A 23,979-nucleotide genomic window follows, 5' to 3' on the forward strand; every position below is an offset into this window, starting at 1 on the left:
TTTTACTATTAGGTGACGGGGTGTGGGCCTATTCTTATTGATTTTGAGGGGCATTCTCTGAACCTCCTGAATTTTGATGCTTGTTCCCTTTGACATATTGGGGAAATTCTCACCAATAATTCTCTCCAGTATACCTTCTGCTCCCCTCTCTCTTTCTTCTTCTTCTGGAATCCCAATTATTCTAATGTTGTTTTGTCTTATGGTGTCACTTATCTCTCGAATTCTCCCCTCATGGTCCAGTAGCTGTTTGTCCCTCTTTTGCTCAGCCTCTTTATTCTCTGTCATTTCGTCTTCTATATCACTAATTCTTTCTTCTGCCTCATTTATCCTAGCAGTGAGAGCCTCCATTTTTGATTGCACCTCATTAATAGCTTTTTTGATTTCAACTTGGTTAGATTTTAGTTCTTTTATTTCTCCAGAAAGGGCTTTTATATCTCCCGAGAGGGTTTCTCTAATATCTTCCATGCCTTTTTCGAGCCCGGCTAGAACCTTGAGAATTGTCATTCTGAACTCTAGATCTGACATATTACCAATGTCTGTATTGATTAGGTCCCTAGCCTTCAGTACTGCCTCTTGTTCTTTTTTTTGTGGTGAATTTTTCCATCTTGTCATTTTGTCCAGATAAGAGTATATGAAGGAGCAAGTAAAATACTAAAAGGGTGGCAACAACCCCAGGAAAATATGCTTTAACCAAATGAGAAAAGATCCCAAATCATGAGGGGGGAGGAAGGGGATAAAAAGAGGTACAAAAAGGAAGAAAGAAAAAAAAAAAGGAAAAAAAAAAAGAAAAGGGAAGAATTTTAAAAAAAGAAAACAACAAATAAAGAAAAATATAAGAAAAAATATATATATTAGATAAACTAGTTAAAAACGTTAAAAAAGAAAAGGGTAAAAGTTTTAAAAAAATTTTACCAGAAGGCAAGAAAAGAGAAAGAAAAAAGAAAAAAATTAAATTACCTGTGAGACTAAAAAAAAATCACAGGGAGAAAGCCATGAGTTCCGTGCTTTGCTTTCTCCTCCTCTGGAATTCTGCTGCTCTCCTTGGTATTGAAACAGCACTCCTTGGTAGGTGAACTTGGTCTTGGCTGGATTTCTTGTTGATCTTCTGGGGGAGGGGTCTGGTGTAGTGATTCTCAAGAGTCTTTACCCCAGGCGGAATTGCACCGCCCTTACCAGGGGCCGGGTTGAGTAATCCGCTCTGGTTTGCTTTCAGGAGCTTTTGTTCCCTGAGCGCTTTCCATAGAGTTCCAGAGGATGGGAATACAAATGGCGGCCTCCTGCTCTCCAGCCCGGAGGAGCCGAGAGCCCGGGCCCCACTCCTCGGTGCGCCCTCAGAGAACAGTGCCCAGTTACTCCCGTCTGCCTGACCTCCAGCCGTGCTCCAAACTCACCGAGCCTGTGGCCGGTTCAAGGTAACCCTGAGCTGTGATCTCACTGTCGGCTCTGTCTCTGTAGCTGGTTTTCCTGTTCCAATACGCACAAGCTCTGCAACACTCAGACACCCCCAATCCTTCTGTGACCCTGCGGGACCTGAGGCCACGCTGACCCCGCATGGGCTTTGCCCCGGTTTAACCTCTGGATCGATGACCCTCAGTGGAACAGACTTTTAAAAGTCCTGATTTTTTCCTCCGTTGCTCCGCCGCTTGCCGGGAGCCAGCCCCTCCCCCGGGGTCTATCTTCCTGTCGCTTTGGATTCACGTCTCCTCCAGTCCTACCTTTCAGAAAGTGGTTGTTTTTCTGTTTCCAGAATTGCTGTTCTTCTTCTCTTCGATCTGCTGATGGATTTGCAGGTGTTTACAATCTTTAGATATGCTATCCAGCTGATCTCCTGCTAGCTGAAGTAATCTCAGCCTGCTACTTCTCCGCCATCTTGACTCCTCCCCCCCCCTTTGTTTCTTGATACTGACCATGAACATTAAATGTGGTGGACGCTCCATCAGCCTGGGTTCCTGTGTGACTACAATGACAGGCCCCTGCATCCCATGAGACAGGTACTGAGATCCATAAATAAAACTTTGCCAAGTTAAGTGTCTGAAATCTGGAAGCTCCTGATAATAGCAACACAATATAATCTTAATTATACACATGATACTCACTTCTCTCAAAAAGAAGACCCTTTCTAGGTTGCACCAAAAGCATACACTATTCTGCCTGGGTAGAGTAACCAACTAACCTCAACATCATAACAAAATACAAGGGTAGCTTAACCAGACACACCCAGATATAAGCAGAACTAACCTATGCATGAATAAAATAAGAAGGCATTTCTGGGTTTAAGAAATAATGAATGTGACGTTATTTCTTACATTATCAGTGTTTGGTTGTTTTATTTATTTATTTATTTATTTTTCGATTTCCAATGTCACTGATCAATGTGTGACCTTGCCAAGTGATTTCATGTGATCCCACTGACTACTTCATAGTTAGTAAGGACCCCCTATGACTCAAAATGCACATTCAACAACACCCAACTATTGGATGAAATGCAATTTCATCCAATTATTATTAAATTGCTATGAAAGTTTCTAAGAGATTACTTTGAATATCTAAATTGTTGTGTGGGCTCCTGGGTGGCTCAGTCCAATAAGCATCTGTCTTCAGCTCAGGTCGTGATCCTGGAGTCCTGGGATGGAGCCCCACATTGGGCTCCCTGCTCAATGGGGAGTCTGCTCCTCCCTCCCCTGGCTTGTGCTCTCTCTCTCACTCACTCTCTCTCTCAAATAAGAAAAGAAAATCCTTAAAAAGAAATAAATAAGTTGTGGTAGACCAGTAATCAAATGTTTGCAGCCCTTTACCAGCTCACGTAACCACACCTTGAGAAGCACTGCTTAATGCAACAAAACTTCCTGGATTTGTCTTTAAAGTGAGCTTTGCATATGTGCAACTAGAAATGCAGAACTTTCCATAATCAGTTAAAAAACCCAACATAAGGGAAACTGCGACTAGTACTGGATAGAAACAAGATTGAGCACTCCTGAGAGCATTAGCAGAACTTTGGTGATGAAATGAGCAATCTGGATGCTGAAGATCATACATGTGTCCCTTAGCCATACTTAGTAAGCATTTTGCTAATTCCTAATGGGAAAGAATTAATAGTTAGTGTCAAAACATTCTGTATATTATTTATAGTTCATTGCATAGAAATCATCCTCAGAGACAAAATAAACTCTACATCATCTTCACTCCCTAGGGTAGGTCTGGTGTGCTCAGGTAATTTTTGTGGTCTTAAAAAAACAATCGCAGATACAGGAGTGCCAAAAAAATTATCCAGATAAATCTGAACAGTGGACCTAAGATTGACATTGTTATTAGAATTCTGGCTCCCACTCTGAACAGACAGAGCAAAAACAATTTAGATAGAAAAGTGCCTTAGCATAGTTTATTGCTATCTGAACATGCTACAAATGAGGCTTTTTATTTTAAGATCAGTCTGTGTATATACACCTACATACGCACACAGCACACAACATACACTCATTACATCTAAGTGTATATATGAAGTTTTCTCAACTTTGCATTATTGACATTTTGGGCCAGTAGTAATCCTTTGTTCTGAGAGCTTTCCGTACATTGTAGAATACTTCTAAGTATTCCCAATTCTACCCACTAGATGCCAGTAGTATGGCCCCCATTTCAAATCAAAAAATTTCCAGGTATTGCCAAGTGTCTCAAGGGGGAAAAATTGTCCTTGGTTGAGAATTAATGATATACATTATGTATATAACTGTCTCAGTCTGTTTGGCCGGTTATAGTAAAATACTCTACCTGGAATAGTTTATAAGCAACAGAAATTTATTTCTCACAGTTCTAGAGGTCAGAGGTCAAAAACCAAGGTACCAAAAGGCTCATGTTCTGTAAGACACCTTCCTACTGTGTCCTTACATGGAGGAAGGGGCGAGGAAGCCTTCACGAGGGTCCCACCTTCCTGACTTAAGCACCCCCTGAAGGTCCCACCTACTAATACCATTACTTTGTGGGGGGTTAGGATTTCAATTTATGAATTTTGGGAGGACACAAACATTCAGTCCATGGCCATATCTTTTAACAAATAATTGTATTAATTTCTTGGAAAAACTTGCATAAATGCATTAAAATCTATTTAAAAAGCAAACAAATCTATTATTTTCACAAAAGCAGATGGGACAAAGTTTTAAAGCATTGCTTGGCTGACATGTTATGCAAGTGATTTAAAGGTACATAAATCGTGTCCTGGTGGGGTTTTCAGCTCGCTGTTTCAGGCAATGGTCTCTGTGAAGGAAAAGTTCCAAATAACACTCAAAAGTAAGTGCTCAGTATAAAACCTTTAAGTTATTGAAAGCAACGGGAAGGGAAAAATAATGTCAATGTGGAGACATGTGGGTTGTGCATCTACATTCCAATCACTATGTGGGAAGACATTCTTTACCTTTCCTCCTAGGACCGGAGGCGTTGAATCTTTAAATGGAGCCAGCTGCAGTAACCTGCATAACTCTCATGGAATGTGGAGTGTTCTGGGATTGTGTCTAGTCAGGTCTCTGGCAGGGCTGTGGCAGCTTTGTTTGTGGGCAGGCGGCCTCCTCACATTTCTGTTACTTATCCTTAAGAAAGTTGCCATGGAGACTGGCATGGAGATGGCAGTCAGCCAGCAGAGAGAGTTTTAAGTTGAAAAAGTGTGTGCACACGCGCACACACCGCAGTCTCAAGCTTCTACTCATACATATTCCTAAAATAAACACATCTTTGTGTGTGCATAATCAACTTTTTAAAAACACATTTGATGTCATTGCCTATTTGGGTAAATGGCTGAAACATTGTTTCTTTTCTAACTTGTCCAAAGAAACACCACCAGATAAAGAGCAGTTAATGAAGTAGGAAAATAGCACCTATTAAAAGTAATCCATCACAGCTCATGAACACCCAGCTAGGAGGCATCTGATTGCAAAATCTGTTTGCTTGGAAAAAAGAGTCATGGAGAGAAAAGTAAAATGATATAGTAAATGAAGAATTTATTCCTCATTTGCTGAAAACAAATGAGATTTAGTTAAATACTATTTGCACACACAATATATAAAAATAACATAAGGCTTTGCAGACTTGGTTTTTAATTTTAGAAGGGTGGCTAAATTGGGATTTTCGTTTTTTTTTTTTTTTTAAAGATTTTATTTATTTTATTTGACAGACAGAGATTACAAATAGGCAGAGAGGCAGGCAGAGAGAGAGAGGAGGAAGCAGGCTCCCTGCCGAGCAGAGAGCCCGATGCGGGACTCGATCCCAGGACCCTGAGATCATGACCTGAGCCGAAGGCAGCGGCTCAACCCACTGAGCCACCCAGGCGCCCTAAATTGGGATTTTCTTTAGCAATCTGAATAGCCTTTGTTTTTATCCAATATTTGGCATTTGGAGCGCTTTTTATTACAACCTTCAACTCAAGGTATTTTGTCAAAAACAATGATAAAATCCTGAAGTGTATCTAAGTTGGTAAGAGGGAGATGCGGGAAAAGTCATAAATCCTTCAGAATTCCCCAAAACAGCATCCGAAGCTTGTATTCTATTAGTGCATAAATCACTTAATGTTTATTTGGAAAGTAAATCTCTGTATGCAGTGTGCGCTTAATAAAATCAAAGTTTCAATATGCTTTTATCCCAGCATAGACAATATGCAGGAAAGCTTCTCCATAATTTAGATTATTGGGGTGAGGACCATGCAAATAAGTCTTCAAATAGGAAGACAAAATGAGAGAAAAAGTTTTCATGATGAAACTTCCCTTTCTGCTTCTTATGAAAGTACTATCGACTGTCCAATGACTGGAGTTTCTTTTAGTTTTTTTAAGATTCTATTTATTTATTTGAGAGAGAGAGATTGAGAGAGCATGAGTAGGGGTAAGAGACAGAGGCAAAGGAAGAAGCAGACTTCCTGCTGAGGAGGGACTCAATCCCAGGACCCTGGGATCATGACCCGAGCTAAAGGCAGATGCTTAACTGACTGAGCCACCCAGGCACCCAGACTGTCAGCTTCATTAACTTTATGGTGTCTTTTTAAAAAGATTTTATTTATTTATTTGACAGACAGAGATCACAAGTAGGCAGAGAGGCAGGCAGAGAGAGAGGAGGAAGCAGGCCCCCCGCGGAGCAGAGAGTCCGATATGGGGCTCCATCCCAGGACCTTGGGATCATGACCTAGCCGAAGGCAGAGGTTTAACCCACTGAGTCACCCAGACACCCCAATTTATGGTGTTTTTTTTCCTCTCTCCCCGAAGAGCAAACTCCCTTGGCGATATTGCTACCTGGGCTTGTGTGTGTCCTTGTAAAGCTAACCCAAAGCAGTTCACAAAGCTTTCTTTTCAATGTTTGGGGAAAAGAGTACAGAGTCACTGCATGGGTATGCACCCCTTTATCTTATAGGCCTCCTGACAACCAACTCTGATTTTACATGGTCCTTCTGTTGCTATATAAACACAACCTGCTGAGATTGCAAAGAAATTACAGGGTTAGTAGAGTTGCTACACATCATGTCAATACTATTCAAATCAGCTTGCTGTTGATGTGTTAACATCACAGTCGTTCCTCTCCATTTGATTCCCTATTCTCCTTGCCTGATGAATGACACAACATAAAGTAGGAGTCTGACTAGACAGAAGTAATTTATCCAACCCGTCTCTCTCTACAACCCACAGAAAGAGATACCATGTATTTTCCCCCACATATGTGACTATATCATAAAAATCCTGTCTTTCAGAGGGAGAAGCAGACTCTGCTGAGCAGGGAGCCTGATGTGGGGCTGGATCCCAGGACTCCAGGATCATGACCTGAGCCGAAGGCAAATAGATGTTTAACTGACTGAGCCACCCAGAGGCCCCCATACGTGAAATCTTATCATGGTGTTAATGATGAAAAAAGAGCTATTAAAATCCATTTTTAAAAATGTTTCCGGTAAAGGGAGATGTTTTGCAATAGAGGGGAGTTGTGTTTTTATTCTAGGCCTCAGAGTAAAAAGTCTTCATTCTGTGAGAAGACAATTCTGACTGTATTCTCCTATAGTATGTTGACATGTGTATCCGTCTCAGCTCAATTTTCAAAGGCATCTTGGTAAACCTGTTAAAGGCTGAATTAAAATACTCCTTCCCCACCCCCCAACTCTGCTAACGTTTTGCACTATTTTTTAGCAGGAATGAAGGTAAGAATGTTCAACGAGGGCTGACTTTTAACTTTTCATAGATGAAGTGAGCACAGAGATTGCAAGTCTCCAATGACACACGAGGCTTTGACGTTCCTTCAATTAAAAGACTTGCAAGTATAGAGCTTATGAAGTTAGTTAAAAGGTATGCTGGGAAAAATACAGAAAGGCAAAAAGAGTAATTTTCTTTCAGTGTTGCAATCGCATAGAGGATAATTTTCCTCCACTGAGATCAGGCAAAAAGCAAATGGATAGACACTTTATCATAAATCATCTAGTTTATACAAATAAAAGCAATTTCTTCCAGAAGGGCTATTAAGACTGGAGTCATTTCCAACATATATGATTCTGTTGATAACCTGGGAGATCACTGGGGTCAGGATTTTGATTTTGTGCTTCACTGTTCTACTCATCCTCCCTCCTGCTCCATTTTTAAACATTTCTCTGGATCCTTCAGACCTCTACTTCTATCTCTTTCATCCCCATCTCTAGAACCTAGACTGCAGTCTTTTCTTTCTAAGCCACATTCTATCATATTTCTCTTTGTATTGAAACACACCTGCCCTACATTTCAATCCCCCAGAGCTTCGTCCTGTGTTATCTAAGATGGTGTCTGATTGTGTGATAATCTAAACACATTCTAATGGCTGAGACTGAGTGGGTGACTTGCTGCCTGGGCCTCATCTACCTACCAGGCATAGCAGGCACTGCCAAGTGTCCAGAGACCTACGAATATGCTTTTTTTTTTAATTAGAAGAAAAACATCAACCTTCAGCTCACAAAAAGATTGTATCATACAATATTTGCCTTTTCACCAACAACATCCTAAAATAGAATTTTTAACAAGGTTTCATGGCTGAAGGGGCCCATGAAAGTCATACTGTGGAACTATCGCTATCCAGTGATTTATGCTCTGGATTGATTAGCAATCCTCCTGCAGTAGTTTCCCTATGTTCTGGCCCCCACTTCTAACTCTCTTTAAACAACTTTTATGAGATGTGACCTTCTTGCAAAAAACACTGTGAAGTGAAGATCTTATGAGATGATTTCTAATAACAATCTGAGGGGTGCCTGGGTGGTTCAGTCAGACTCTTGATTTCAGCTCAGGTCATGATCTCGGGGTCCTGGGATCCAGCTGTGTGAGGCTCTATGCTCAGCTGGGATTCTGCTTGAGGATTCTCTCTTTCCTTCTTCCTCTGCAACTCCCCCAGTTCGCACTCCCTGTCTCTCAAATAAATATATCATTAAAAATAAAATAATAACCATCTGAGAATAACCAAACCAAAAACTCTAATCCTCACATAATCTGAGGGATTACTGTCATGTCTACAAGACACCCCTTATTCATGATGACAATGATGCTAATAAGTCACATTTGCATTACTAGGCATCTTTGTAATCTTTTTGCACATACTATGAGAAAATACATCTTTTTTAAATGTCTCCCCCAGTAGTAGGTAATGCGGCTCCCTGCACCTTTATGACCAATTTCCTACAGTTACCCATATAAATTCTAAAATTATTACAGTATTTTTTATTATTATTTTTGGATGGTGAGTAAGGCTACATGAGGGTGATCTCATATTTAAATATTTTTGGAAACCATGTTATATAAGGATGTTAAGGAAATTTTGAAATTCAGTTCATCAATCTTTCCTTTATGTGACAAATGATATACAGTTCTGAAATACAAAGCAAAATAATAATAAAAAGGCAAAGGGAAATCAAGGACATGGGCAAGTAAGAATACTTAACTTTCATCAATAAGCATAACTTATGAGTCACTGCAATCACCAGAAACCCAACCTCCTACATAAAAGAAGACAGTTATCAGCTCCTGATTTCTAAGGAAGGACTCAATAACCCCAGGAGGGAAGACATACAAATGGCTTTGCAGACCACTGTAATCAAGGACCATAATGCCTCCATGATTTATTATCTTTGTTTATTTTCTCTGATTTTCTAAATGTAAGAGGAACTCAAATTCACAAAGAAAGAAATCACAGGGCTGAGAGTTTTAAGTAGTTTTTTAATCACTCTGCTACACAGAATGTTTGTTACAGTGGAAATGGCGAGTGAATTCAGGGAATCATGTAAAAAAAATTAGACATTCCGGAACATGCATAACCCATCAATATTCTGGGACCAAACAGAAGTATGTGATTGAAAACAGTCAACAGAGCATTGGGTGGCATGTAGTTTGAGACAAGGGTATATATTCCCTCTTTTTGCAGTGCAGCTTTTTATTTTTTTCCATGTTGATGTGGTCAGTACTTCGTATTTGCCAACAGGGATTGGCCTGTGATCAGAGGATAGAGCCTTGGAAATGAGTTATACATTGGATTTGAAAAATACTGTAAATCCCATGTTTATATGAATAGGAAATTAAAGTACAAAGATGCAGAATGTTTTATCCATGAAGTTATTATTTCAGTATACAAGTTTTCTAGAAATGGTCCTCTCTGAGCTCCTAGATCTGGGTCTGTATTTGATGAGAATATAAAACCTTTAGTAAGGAACTGGTTATTCAATGCCCAAACAAATGTCTTCCACCCAGACTAAAATAGCATCTACTACTAACTTAATTCTCTTCATATTTTGTGGAGCAATAAAGATATGCCAACCATATGAACAGGTTTCAATTTAAAGAAATTTTTTAACTTGTGTTATTTTTTAAAGGTAAGTGAGAAATCATTTCTTAAAGAACTAATTAAGATTTTTAATTTTTAAAAGTTAACTCTTGCATCCTGTTAACATAACCTAGTATAAGCTTCTTATTAATCAGTCTCCAAGACACTGGCAAAGTCTTAAGGACCCATGTTGTATTGCACTAAGCACGGGGAGCAAAGAGAAAACCTCAGTTACTATACCAGATGGAACAAAACTCAGTCTCTCAGTTACTATGTATACACTTCTGAGGGTCCTCTTTTGCATGTTCATTTAGTTGGTTGGTTTGTTGACTGATTGGTTGGTTGGTTGATTGGATTTGTAGGGAAATTTAAAAAAAAAATTAATGCCATAGAGCTCAGTGAATAGTATGGGGAAAAAGTATTTCTTACTGGCTAGTAACAGAGGCTGAAAACACTAAACTGATAAAGACCATTCTAGTAAATGTTGAAGACAAAACCTGATTTTTAAGTTTGACATCCCTAATAGCATATAAGTTTGTTTTTATATTTATCACATTAAAACCAATAGCTTCCAAATCTGATCTGTTATCATACTATAGAAGTATTTTTATACAGAAGGGTGCAAATTTCTTTCCTTTTATTTTTTTAAAAAAATCAGTTTCCTCCCATGATAGCAAGGCTATAATTTAGATATATAAGTAATGGTTTTGATTGATGTTAAATTACTAAGAATAAACCAGGATTAATTTTTTTTCTTAAATTGATGTATTTCCTTTTGTGAAAGTAGGAGTGGTTAAAAGTTAATGGCTGCAAACAGCACGGAGGGTCCTCAAAAAATTGAAAATAGAGCTACCCTTTGACCCAGCAATTGCACTACTGGGTATTTACCCTAAAGATACAAACGTAGTGATCCAAAGGGCCACGTGCACCTGCGTGTTTATAGCAGAAATGTCCACAATAGCCAAACTATGGAAAGAACCTAGATGTCCATCAACAGATGAATGGATAAAGAAGATGTAGTATATATATACAGTGGAATACTATGCCACCATCAAAAGAAATGAAATCTTGCCATTTGCGACAATGTGGATGGAACTAGAGGGTATCACGCTTAGCGAAATAAGTCAGTCGGAGAAAGACAACTATCATATGATCTCCCTGATATGAGGAAGTGGAGATGCAGTGTGGGGGACTTGGGGGGTAGGAAAAGAATAAATGAAACAAGATGGGATGGGGAGGGAGACAAACCATAAGAGACTCTTAATCTCACAAAACAAACTGAGGGAGGCCAGAGGGAGGGGGGTCGGGAGAGGGTGGTTGGGTTATGGACATTGGGGAGGATATTGCTATGGTGAGTGCTGTTAAGTGTGTAAACCTGGCGATTCACAGACCTGTACCCCTGGGGCTAAAAATACATTATATGTTAATAAAAATATAATAATATAATAATAATAATAAAGTTAATGACTGCAAAGAAGTGAGGATTGTACTTAGTTTTTACTGAGTAAGTATTATTTTAAAAACTACTGTGGATCCTTCTCAAAACACACCCCACTATGAAATGAGACCTCTGATGCCAACTCTCCCTCGCTTCGGTGTGGATGGGTGCACAATGAATTGTATATTCAGAGACAGTCTGATGGTGGAACAATCTTGAACAAATAATAAGGACCACAAATCAAAACAGGAGTAAGAGAAAAGAGAATGGTCACTGGAGCACTTGGCTTGGGGTCAGACTTCATTACAGCACATGGTAAATTTGACTTCAATCTGCTCAAGAAATACTGTACATTCCACATCTTTACTTACAAAATAGAGAAGGAACAGCCATTATGAGATAGTGAAATGGGTTGGTGGTCAGAAAGTAATTGTCAAAGTGCCTGGGTGCCTCAGTCAGTTAAGCATCCAACCAATTCTTGATTTTGGGTCAGGTCATGATCTCAAGATTGTGAGATCAAGCCCATGTTGGTTCTGTACTCAGTGCAGAGTCCACTTGACATCCTCTCCCTTTCTCTCTCCCTCCTCCTCTGTTCTTCCCCACGTTCACATGCACGCTCTCTCTCTTAAATAAATAAATAGATAAATAAAAATTAAAAATTAAAAACATTGTCAAAGTGCCTCTGACACAGACTCTTCTAGGAGGGGACTACAAGGGCAAGAGCCCAAAGGAAGGAATAAATGTGAGGAGTTCCTTCACATACCTGAAGTACTTTGGTCCAAAAGGCTAATAGCAAAGCTTATATTCTGAAGGACAGTTCAGAGATCCTAGCCAAGTGAAAGGTGTGAGATCAAAAGACTATCAATTAAATGAACACTGGAAAAGGTGATTAGTCCATGGGTCATCAAGAGAAGAGAAATTAGAACCACAATGATATATCTAAACACATAAACCAGGTTGCTAAAATTAAAAAGACTGACAATACCAAGTGCTGTCAAGGATGCTGAAGAAATGGAATCCTCATATACTGCTGGTGTAAATGAATGTGAATATTGTTTGGCAAAACTCATCACATCAAAGTGTACACATCCATATAATCCAGCAACTCCAGTCCTAGATGTATAGCCAACAGACGTACATAGGTATGAATATCAGGTGACTTGTTCAGGAATGTTAAGAACAGCATTATTCATAATAGCCTTAAACTGGAAAAAAACAAATGTTTGTCAAAAGTAAAAACATATACATTGCATACTGTGGAATATTATACAGTGATGAAAATGAATGGGCTAATGCTTAAGGGGAAAACCTACATGAACCGCACAAAAAAAAATTGGAGAACAAGTGCCAGACACAAAGGAATATATTCTCTACGATTCTATTTAAGTAAATATCAAAAACAGATGAAACTAATCTACATTGTTAGAAGTCAGGATAGTGATTATCTTTGGGGTTACTTCCAGGAAGAGGGCATGAGGAAGAAATGGGGGGCTTCTGGTGCTAATAATGCTCTAGAGCTAGCTCTGGAGTGTGACCCAATATGGATATGTCCAGTTTGTGAAAATATATCAGGTAATACACTTATTTATCCACTTTTTATGTATTATCTTCCACTAAATAAAAGTTTTTTTTAATATAATTTTTTATTTTTTATAAACATATATTTTTATCCCCAGGGGTAAAGGTCTGTGAATCACCAGGTTTACACACTTCACAGCACTCACCAAAGCACATACCCTTCCCAATGTCCATAATCCCACCCCCTTCTCCCAAACCCCCTCCCCCCAGCAACCCTCAGTTTGTTTTGTGAGATCAAGAGTCATTTATGGTTTGTCTCCCTCCCAAAAGTTTTAAAGCTATTCATAAGTGCCATAGGCAGAAGGAGGAACGTGGATATTGAAATATTTTATGGTGACTAACATAACACAATTAAAAAAAATAGAAAAAAAAAAGAAATGAAAGATAGTGGGAGGGCGATGCCTCTAAAGGAAGAAATCTGAGCAGGAAAGCAGAGGTGCTTTCTGGACCCATCCTACAAATCCTGTCCTAAGAGCCCACCTTCCGCTAGAGAATTAGCAGTCCTTGTTTTTAACTGGGATCTCTTTGTCATTTTCTCTGTGATCTTGGACGCATAATTTGAACTCTCTATACCTAATTTTCTCACCTACAACAGGGAAATATCTTGTAGTTTTGTTAGAAAGACTAAATAAAAGAAGAAAAATGTCCATAAGAGCAGCTAGAACAATCCTTGGTACACAGTTGATCATCAATAAATATAGGTTCTTCTGTGACTTCCTTCTCTTTTCCCGTTAGCTCTCATGAAAGGCTGCTTGAAAATAGAAAAATTAAAAATCTCATTTTCTCTATTTATTAACATCGTGGAAAATTCTTTTCATATCTATATCTGTGAACAAGGAGATCTTTTACTGCAATAAGGGAAGACACATGGCATAGGCCTGGCCTCCATTTCTTAAACTAACCAGATAATAGAGAAGGATGGCCAACATTCAAAACACAGTGTCCAAAGACCAATGCTGAAAATAAAGAGTTGCATCTCAGGGTTGGAAATGTAGGATTGGATTCAGAGAGAGAAAGGTTATGCAATGAAGAACAGGTAATAACTTAAATCTATTTCCCCCTACTATCTATCTTCTCAGCCATCACCAGGGAGAAGATAGGTTGCACACATGGAAAAAAAGATCCACTGTTAATTTTGAAAAGAAAAAAAAAAAAAAGAAGGAAAGTCTATAATGCTAAACTTATTTTGAAAGTATATAGTTAATCAACAATAAATTTATGGATTCACAGATGGATCTTATTTTGATATAATCTGATCTAGAAAATGGGGTAGTATCTTTGGCTCTATACACAACTTTCTTTCTTTCTTTCTTTCTTTCTTTCTTTCTTTCTTTCTTCCATACAGTGGATGCTTTTGTGTGAAAGAAAATGCTAAACTATAGCATTCTGACTCCTGCAAATGTGGCTCATTAGAAATGGAGGGGAAAGTCAATTCCTTTGAAAGAAAATGTGCTGACCATCTGTGTATCTGGGGAGCCAGTGGGCCGCCAAGTCTCCACTACCCAGAAGGACTATAAGGGAATACACAAAATTGCAACATGTTTGCATATAGCCTCATAATTCAACATTCTGGGACACAGTACCTCTATGGAAGTACTTATTTTTATGGGGTAGGAAAGGACAATGGAAACGTTCTTAGCTTGGGTGATATTAGAAGGTGAGATAATCCTCTGACTCAGACAAGTCCCCTGCATGTGAGAAAGTGGTCCTAGAATCCATAAACCCACAAATGAAGGTCACAACAATGACAGCCACCATGATACAGTGGCACAGCTATAGGGAACAAGCACATAGATTTGATGAAAGCTGGACCCTAAGACCGCTTAGTACGTTACAGGTGATAGGGTACAATACTCACCTTTGAGTTTTCAGTAAAAACTGGGACAGAGCTAGAATTCCAGCAAATGCATTGATTCCACTCAGCTAAAGAGTAACACTTTATCACCTTGTACCACTCCAGTTACACACAGTTCTGTATCCTTGCTTTCTAGGCACCCCTCAATGTCCAAGTAAAAAATCAATAATTGCCATAGTTGATTTGACTCGTTTTCCTCAACACTCTCCTCCTTGAGCTGGTCTTTAAGTACAGAGAGACACAGCTGTGTGTTCCTAGCTCATGGGCCAAATAGAGTATACCGACTTCTTTCTCTTCATTCACTAACTCGGTGATTCAATTGGAAAAGTGTGACCAAACCTGTCGAGCCCAATCTGTGCTTTATAAACCAGGCTGTTTATTGCTAATGTTCTGTTGCTCCCTGGATATGTACAGATTTTTCCTCTTAATTTTTGTCCCATTACTTTAATAGAATTTGAAACTAGATTTAGTGGTTGTAACTGCCACGGCCACAGGTATGGCTTTTTATTGTTATTGATGTTTTTCTCCTTCTTATTCCTCTGTATGAATAATGGGCAGGGGGAGAGTGTTATAACATCCTCTCGGATAGATTTTCATTTACAATTGAATGGTGACAAGTATAAGGGCATTTATGTTTCAATTAGTAAAATAGAAATAAAACATGGATGGTGCATTAAAATCAGACACCCTGTTTCTTAATGAGCTATACCTTCTTCCTACCTCCATTCATCCTTCTCTCTCCCCCTCTCTCCCTCCCTCCCTTTCTTCCTCTCTGTTCCTTGTCTCTAACATATGGGGTAAGAATCTGCATCACTGTGATAAGATCCCAGAAGTCAGAGGTAGAAAAAAATACAATCCATGGAAGAAGTCCTCCCAAGTCTTTATTTATAATAGCAAACATTTACTTGCACAGTGGTCCTACAGTAGAATGGAGAAAATACAGAATTCGAAGCCAGAGAACTTGTGTAGTTACTCCAGGCCAAGTTTACTTAACCTCCCTTTATTTTTATGCCCTCTGAGGTTATTTTAAGTAAGAGGTCATGGACCAAAGTAACCATGAAAGAGGGCTATGGAAGTCAGGTTCTCTGAGTTATAAGTCACTCATGACCTTGTACTTTCAGTTTGACCTTAGGAAGTTACTGGTATCAGTTTCATCCTCTGGAAAACAGGGATGAAAACAGGACCTACTGTATAGGGTTATGGAAATTAAGTGAATTAGGTTACATAAAACACACAGTGCCACATGTAAAGAAAGAGACCAATGATATTATCAGTAGTAGAGTACCCATAAAAATAATTTAGAAAATGAAAAGTGTTTGCTATCAAAATTTCAATTCTTTTAAGGTTATTTCATGGGAAACATGGGAATCATCAAAGGCTGAATTTATAAAAAGATAAAGAACATACTATGCTCATGTACCTGCCCTAAAAAATAATGAGTAAGCTGATGACTAGATGGGATATTTTCATATAAAAGTAATGATCAAGATCCAAGTGCAGACTATGGGCAAAATCTTCCCTTCTGACAAGTCCATGTCACAGGACCTGAGGTTAGGGTGAGGTAGGAATACACATAGCAAGTTCTGAGGCTTGCATATAGAATTAAACTAGAGGGAACATTATTACAATAGGACAGTAGAAAGTGGGCTTCAGGGAGTTAGGAGAGAGCAGATTTTAAGTTCAGAGGCTCTTGTAGAGCAAAAATGTAATGAGGAAAAAGGATTAATTCAGTATGCTGTGTTAGAACTACTGAATGGGCAGGGGTATATAGAGAAGAGATAGGTCCCAGGAGCCACAGGAGTAAGGGGACATTTATGAAACAATCTCAGTGCTCCACTTTGCTTGGGTTCCATGGATTATCCCATACAAATATGATGTAAATCAATTGATGTGTATGTGTGCATGTGGGTAGGTGCACATGTATGTCTCCATGTATTCCTTGTTTTGTACACCAAATCTCTCAGAAAATGTAAAACTAACAAGTAATAGGTTCATATTTGCTCACATTAAAGATTGGATCTTTAACAACTGACTTAAATACAAGTAAGTCAGGTAGTTCCATACCATATGAATTCTAGTGAGTGAAAATATAAGTAAAAAGTGAATTAAATTTCTCTTTTTTAGCTATTATGATCACACCATACATTCAATAAGAATAGCTAATATTTATCAATTGTTAAGAGGGTGTTAAGCACTACAGCATGTACCTTTTATCTATTCACTTACTTATTTAACTTTTGAAAGAATCCTCTGAGATATATACTATTTTACCCTATTAAGGAAACTTAGGCAACAACTGAGTAACACAACACAGCTAAGTGGTAGAGTTGGAATGGGCAATGAGGTTCTGGAGCCAAAAGAATTCCTACCCTCCTTGCCAAAGTTGTATATAATAATTATCTGTGGATCCTGGGAACGGTTAAAAACAGAGACTCCTGAACCTCCTATCTAAAAATTTTAAGTCTATGGTAAGGCCCAAGAATTTGCATTTCTAACAAGTTCCCAGGATGCTGATGCTGTGGTCAATGGATTACACTTTGAGTAGCATTGTGTCAACTGTTGGATGAAAAAAAGTGAAATATCATAATAAGAAAAGGTGATCTCACTTCCAAAATGTTTAAAGTTTACTTCAAGGCAATATTCCAAAGCACTGATATGAAAATTACAGATTTAGTCCAAAAGTATAAGCTTGTTCATTGAGCATGATGATAGAACTGTTGAACTTATACCAGTATTTAGGATTCAAGCTGCTTTATTCTTTCTCTAAATTATCCTAGTATTTCTTCTGTGTATTTTTTCTGTATTGAATAACAGCTTCTAGGCTTAGCATACTAATTGAAACATATCAATATTATAAAGCACTTAATTTAAAGACAGGAGACAATCCACTTGGAAATGTTCTGAAAGTCTCTTATACTTTATTGCAAGAATTGAATATGTTAAACAACAACAAAAAAATTGACACAAATCATAGCCATCTTCAGTATGTTCTTTCAAAGAACCAGGAGAGTGACAGTCTAGTAGGACAAAGTCTTTTAGATAATACCACTCTACACCAAACAGGGAGATCTATGGGCCTACCACTACCCTCAGCAGCAAAGGCTGAGCAGGGGACCTACACTCTCTCCGGGCTATAATAAGGCACTTTGACCAGGGTAGTATCAGAGAAGACCGAGTGGGAAGCTGAGACTTTCACTCTAGCCAGGTGGCAATGAGATCACACCAATAGGATCAATGGTGATGATATGGATTATGGATTTTTAGCCTCCTCAGTGATAAAAAAGTGTTTCAACTCCTTGCTGGGCAGTGTTATTGGAGGCCAAGTGGAATCAGGACTTTCACCATCACCTGGGGGTAAAAGCAACTCTCCTCTTTCTGTGGTATCAATGGAAGCCACATGAAAAGCAGTAACAAACACTCTTATCCCTCACAGCCTGGGTGGTTATAGCAGAAGCCTCGTGAGGACTTAGAGCTCCTATCTCAACCAGCAGTAATGAAGAGCCTCTCAATGCACTCAAAAATCACTACAGATAAATCAAAATTTTACTCCAAAAATTTTTCAAGTAGCCAACAGGAAGGTAAGGACAAGAAACCAAGAAATAAAAAAACAAAGAGAACAGAAGACAAATTTAATAAGTAATTAATTAATTGATTAATAAAATGGCAGATTTAAACCCTAACATATGGGCACCTGGGTGCCTCAGTGGGCTAAAGCCTCTGCCTTCAGCTCAGGTCATGATCTCAGGGTCCTAGGATCGAGTTCTGCATCAGGCTCTCTGCTCAGCAGGGAGCCTGCTTCCTCCTCTCTCTCTGCGTGCCTCTCTGCCTACTTGTGATCTCCGTCTGCCACATAAATAAATAAAATATTTAAAAAAATAAAAATAAACCCTAACATATTTATAATTACATTTAATCTAAGTACTCTAGGTATACTAAATACAGAGATTGGCAAACTGTATTCAAAAACATGACCCAGCTATAGGCTGTCTATAAGAAATTCATTTCAAATAAAACAGTATAGAAGGCTGAAAGATGAAAAAAGATATATTACGCAAAAAGGAATCAAAAGGAAGCAAAATGGGGGCGCCCAGGTGGCTCAGTGGGTTAAGGCCTTTGACTTCAGCTCAGGTCATGATCCCGGGGTACTGGGATTGAGCCCCACATCGGGCTCTCTGCTCTGCGGGAGCCTGCTTTCTCCTCTCTCTCTCTCTCTGCCTGCCTCTCTGACTCGTTGTGATTTCTCTCTCGGTCAGGTGAATAAATAAAATCTTAAAAAAAATAAAAATAAAAATAAAAAAGGAAGCAAAATGGCTATTTTAGTATCAGATGAATTCGACTTCAGAGCAAAAAAAATTACAAGATACACAGAATAACACTGAATAATTTATAAAAGGGTCAATCTACCAAGAAGACATAGCAACTCTAAATGTGTATTCACCAAACAATAGAAGTGCATGATATGTGAATCTCAAAGTGATATAACTGAAAAGACAGATCTAGATACATGGAGTCTTCCACACTACTCTCTCAGAGGCTGATACAACTAGATGGAGAATCAGCAAGAATATAGAAAACCTCAAAAATAGCATTACTACAAGGATCTGATCACATTTATGGAGAAGCTTTTTAAGTTTCTAGGCAACATATACTAAGACTATATCCAAAGACATAAAATAAACGTCATCAAATCTAAAAGAATTGAAATAATATACAGTGTATTCTCTGACCCCCAAATGAGTCAAACTAAAAATCAATAAAAGAAAAGTAAAAGGACAATCTCCAAATACTCCAAAAGGACAATCTTACAAATACTTAGAAGCTAAACAACATACTTTCTAAAGAACACATCTGTCAAGCCTCAAGGGAAATTTTAAAAAATGAACTTAGTGAAAATATGACAACAATATTCATGGGATATAGCTGAAGTAGTGGTAAAAAAGAAATTCATAGCACTAAAATCATACATGAGAAAAGAGGAAGTGATTCAATTTTTGAGGCCCTCATTTCAAGACTCTGGAAAAAAGCAGGCAAAATAAATTCAAAGCAAACGGAGGAAGGAAATCAAAGTTAAGAGCAGAAAGCAATGAAATTAAAAACCAAAAAAATGACAAAGTTAATGAAACAAAAAGTTGGTTCTTTGAAATTATAACATAAAACTGACAAATCTCTAGCAAGACTGACAAGGAAAAAAAGAGAAAAGACACAAATTAATAACATCAGGAACGAAATAGAGGATATCAATACAGATCCTATAGATATCAAAGTATAAGAAGAGATTACTACAAACAACTCTACACACATACATTTTAGACCTTAAGTGACAGGAAATAAATCCTCAAAAAACACAAACTACCACAACTTACCAAATATGAGACAGACAATTCAGATAACCCTATACCCGTTACGAAAACTAAATCAATAATCTAAAAACTCTTACTCACCAAAGTCTCCAGTTCCTGGTGGTTTCACTGGATAATTCTACAAAACTTTTAAAGAAAAATGAACCAATAATTCTTCACAATCTCTTCCATAAAATAGAAGAGGAGGGAACAATTTCCAACTACTTTTATGAAGCTAGTAATACCCTGATACAAAAACTAGATAAAGATAGTATAAAATCAAAACAAAAAGAGGAAAGTTATAATAATATCCCTCACTAATATAGTAAAAAATCCTCAACAGAATGTTGGCAAACAGAATTCAGCATGTGCAAATAGAATTATAAAACATTACCAAATGGGGTTTATTCCAGGGCTTTACAGTTGGTTTGATACTTGAAAATAAATCAATATAATCCACCCTATTAATAGGCTAAATAAAATGATCAAATCAATCAATGCAAGAAAAGCTTTTGATAAAATTCACATACATTTATGAATAAAACTCTCAGAAAAAGAAGAATAGAAGGAAACTTCCTTAACTTAATAAAAAGCATCTACAAAAAACCTATAGCTAACATTATACTTAAATGGTGACAAATACAGTTCCCTACAAGATCAGAAATAAAGCAATCTCATCTATAACATTTAGGAGGGAACTGCCACTGGTGATTTCCTATCAAAGAAGCATAATCCCAAGGCAGTAATTTGTTTCATTTGATCATTGATCCAGGCTCTTCCAGAAAACCCTTAGAACTACCATGTTTTCATTACTTTATATTTTATGTCCAGATTTTTATTTACATTAAGGTTGGCTAATGGATGGGTAATTCTATACTGCAAAGTTCACATTCTGTCATTGACTAATGCATATATTATCAGTAAAAAAATATAAGTTGAGCTTAACCACTTCCATCATTCTTATTCAATACAGTCCTAGAAGTTCTAGCCAGTACGAGAAGGCAGAAAAGGAAAAAAACCCAAACAGATCAGAAATGAAAATGGGGCAACTGTGTGGTTCAGTCAATTGAGCTTCCAACTCTTGATTTCAGCTCAGGTCATGATCGTAATGGATTTTGAGATCCAACCCTGCGTCAGAATCTGTGCTCAGTGGGAAGTCTGCTTGAAGATTCTTTCCCTCGGCTCCACCCCCACTTGCTTGCTCTCTCTCTCACTCTCTCTCTCTCACAAATAAATAAGTAGGTCTTTACAAAAAAGAAATGAAATAACAAAACTAGTCTTCATTTCCCTGTAACATGTTTACATAGAAATTCACAAGGAATCTACAAAAAACTTCTAGAACTAACATGTTTATAATGAGTAAAATCTGAAGATATAAGAAAAACATACACAGATCAATTGTATTCCCATGTGCTAGTAATGAACACATAGACATTGGACTTAAAATATATTTTCATTTACAATCACTCAAAAAATACTTAGGATTCTAACAAAATATGTACAAGGCTTGCATACTAAAAATTACAAAAGGCTGATGAAAGAAGTTTTAAAACTCTAAATAATTAAAGAGTCACACCATGTTAATGGACAGTAAGATTGAACACAGTAAATATATCAACTTTCCTCAAAATGATACACAGACTTAGTGAAATGCTGAGTTTTAAGAGTTAGAATTTTTCTAGCTATAAAATTTCAAGTACCATAAACCAGGTTTTTGTCTTCATGTCTATATATATCTGGAAATATACAACATATTCTTCTTTTGATTGAAATATTTATCCAACCTTTCCTCCATATAGTTATTCAAATTTAAAATGAAACAAAGCATATTAAAATCCTATTAATATACATGCCAGGGAATGTTCTAAGCAGAAAACACTCATGGGAAAATTGACAAATTCCCCACCATCAGAGCTTCCCTCTCCTTCTCTTATCTGCATATATGTGACTTTTAAGATTTGCTTTCTTTGGGCACAAGTAAACTCATTGAGATATTTCAGCTTTATTATCTAACCAATTTTGAAAGGCACTGGAGTTCAGTGGAGTTGAAGAAAGAGTAGGAGGGCAATATCTACAGTCCATTTATATATTACAAAAAGTAGATTATTAGAGACATTTTCAAGGGCACCACATCTCTGAATATTTAAATACTCCCACACAAGAAATTTGTGTTACTGTCACAGAAGTCAACTAAAGAAGAATCTGAGAGCTTTCTAACACTGGCATGTTAGCTAATCAGATGTATCTTGGTGGCTACTGCAATGGGAGTATCACAGGTTTGGCATCTAGAATACACTGTTCGACTCATACCCCTTATTCTGGTGATATATTAAATTTCTCTCTCTTTCCTATTGCTCATATTGACACTTTTTTCTAGAAGTCTGAAATGTCCTTCACAAATGGGAACACAATGTTGCCTCAAAACTAGCCTAAAACTGACCTTTCATCTCTATCCAAAAATAGCGGGTTTTTTTCTTTCATTTGTAATGTTTTAATATATATCTCTAAAATGTAAATACATTTTAATAAAAGTAGAACCAGAATACAATTATTATGCCTCAAAAAAACCCAGAACAATAATTCCTTAATGTCAGCAGAGAGATGTCAAATGCTTTGAATTATCTAACTTTCTTTCATGGTTGGCTTAGTATTCAAATAAGGTCCACATACTGCAGTTGTAAATTTGTGTCGTAAGTCTCTAATCCAGTGAGTCTCAAAGTATGGTCCTCAGACTAGCAAGATCAATATCACCTGTGATCTTCTTAGAATGCAGTTTCTCTGGCATTGCCAAATGTTTTAAGAGCTTTTATATAAATTATCTACATACCAGGCACTACTCTAAGCACTTTATAGTCAATATCTCATTTAATCCTCATGGAAAGTCTACAAGATAATCTTATGATAAATCAAGTCTTGCTGTCATCTTGCAGTAAGGAAAGTGAGGCTGAGGGAGACAGAGGTTGAGGGACTTGCCCAGTGTCAAAGGGCTAGTGACTGGTAGACCTAGGACTCATGTCCCGCAGCTTGGCCTCACGGTCCATGCTCTGAAAGCCATTCTAAATTATGGTCTAGCAGTACATGAATCTCATTCTGGCTCCCTTTTAGATCTACCTCTAATGACTAATTTTTCTTCACTCAAATTTTACTTAGATTTCCATTTGATCTCAGGCCATGGATAACCATATTAGCAATCAGAAAACAGAAACGATATGGACTGTATCAGCCAATTTTTATTCCTCACTTGGTCAATAAAGAACATTTAGTCACTTTGTCTTTAATCAGAAATATGGCAAATGAAGTCTTGGGACTGGAACTGGGTTTATTTGGATGAAACAGTTTAGAATATCAATTTGGCCACTATTTCTAAATGGGTAGCAGAACCTGGGGTCCTTAACATTATCCCTTGAAACTTGCTCTTAATGTTTCTTGTTTGAATTGTACAACTGAATGTGTATCAACATAAGGTCACTATCCCCCTTTGCAGTATTTTCATCCTCATTATGGTTCCCTTCATTTGTGCTGTCTTAAACGCTAATGGAATTTAGTTGGGCAATGATAATAAAAAGACAATAATTGCTGACATGTTCATGGCAAAGAAATCATAATTCTAAGTTTGTATCATCCTGACTTCATTACAGAATGCATCCCAGTGTTAAAAGCAATCTGTTTTGCTATCAGAAAAAAAAATGAATGTTTGTTAATAATTTTCTTGAAAAAATATTTAAGAATATTCCAAGGCTGTCTCAATGTCATTTTCTCTTACTTCTTGAGTGGTAGGGAAGGATTAAATTCAAGGTCCTCCTTAACCCAAAGCCTATTTCATCAATGCGGTAGTCCATAAAAATTATGAATCATCGCAGTGCTTGTGGGTTGTGATTCTGGAGTTAGTTTTGCTTTCTTTTTAATTTTCCACATCGCTAATTTTTAAATAAGGAAGAAAGCAAGTGCAGATGAAGAAAGCTGGAGAAGTGCACCCACATCTACAT

General features: G+C 37.6%; 1 protein-coding gene and 1 long non-coding RNA gene across 2 annotated transcripts in view; one reads left to right on the forward strand and one right to left on the reverse strand.

Moving 5' to 3' along the window:
* The window catches only part of LOC131825553 (serine/arginine repetitive matrix protein 1-like), a 618,386-nt gene that overhangs the window by 194,296 nt on the left and 400,111 nt on the right, over positions 1–23,979 (reverse strand). The window lies entirely within an intron of this gene.
* LOC131824460 (uncharacterized) lies at positions 1,195–6,903 on the forward strand. Its single transcript, XR_009350859.1, has 2 exons — positions 1,195–1,405; positions 6,718–6,903. It is a non-coding gene; the product is annotated as an uncharacterized LOC131824460 (long non-coding RNA).

This window comes from Mustela lutreola, chromosome 2 (assembly GCF_030435805.1).
Source record: "Mustela lutreola isolate mMusLut2 chromosome 2, mMusLut2.pri, whole genome shotgun sequence".
Lineage (NCBI taxonomy): Eukaryota > Metazoa > Chordata > Mammalia > Carnivora > Mustelidae > Mustela > Mustela lutreola.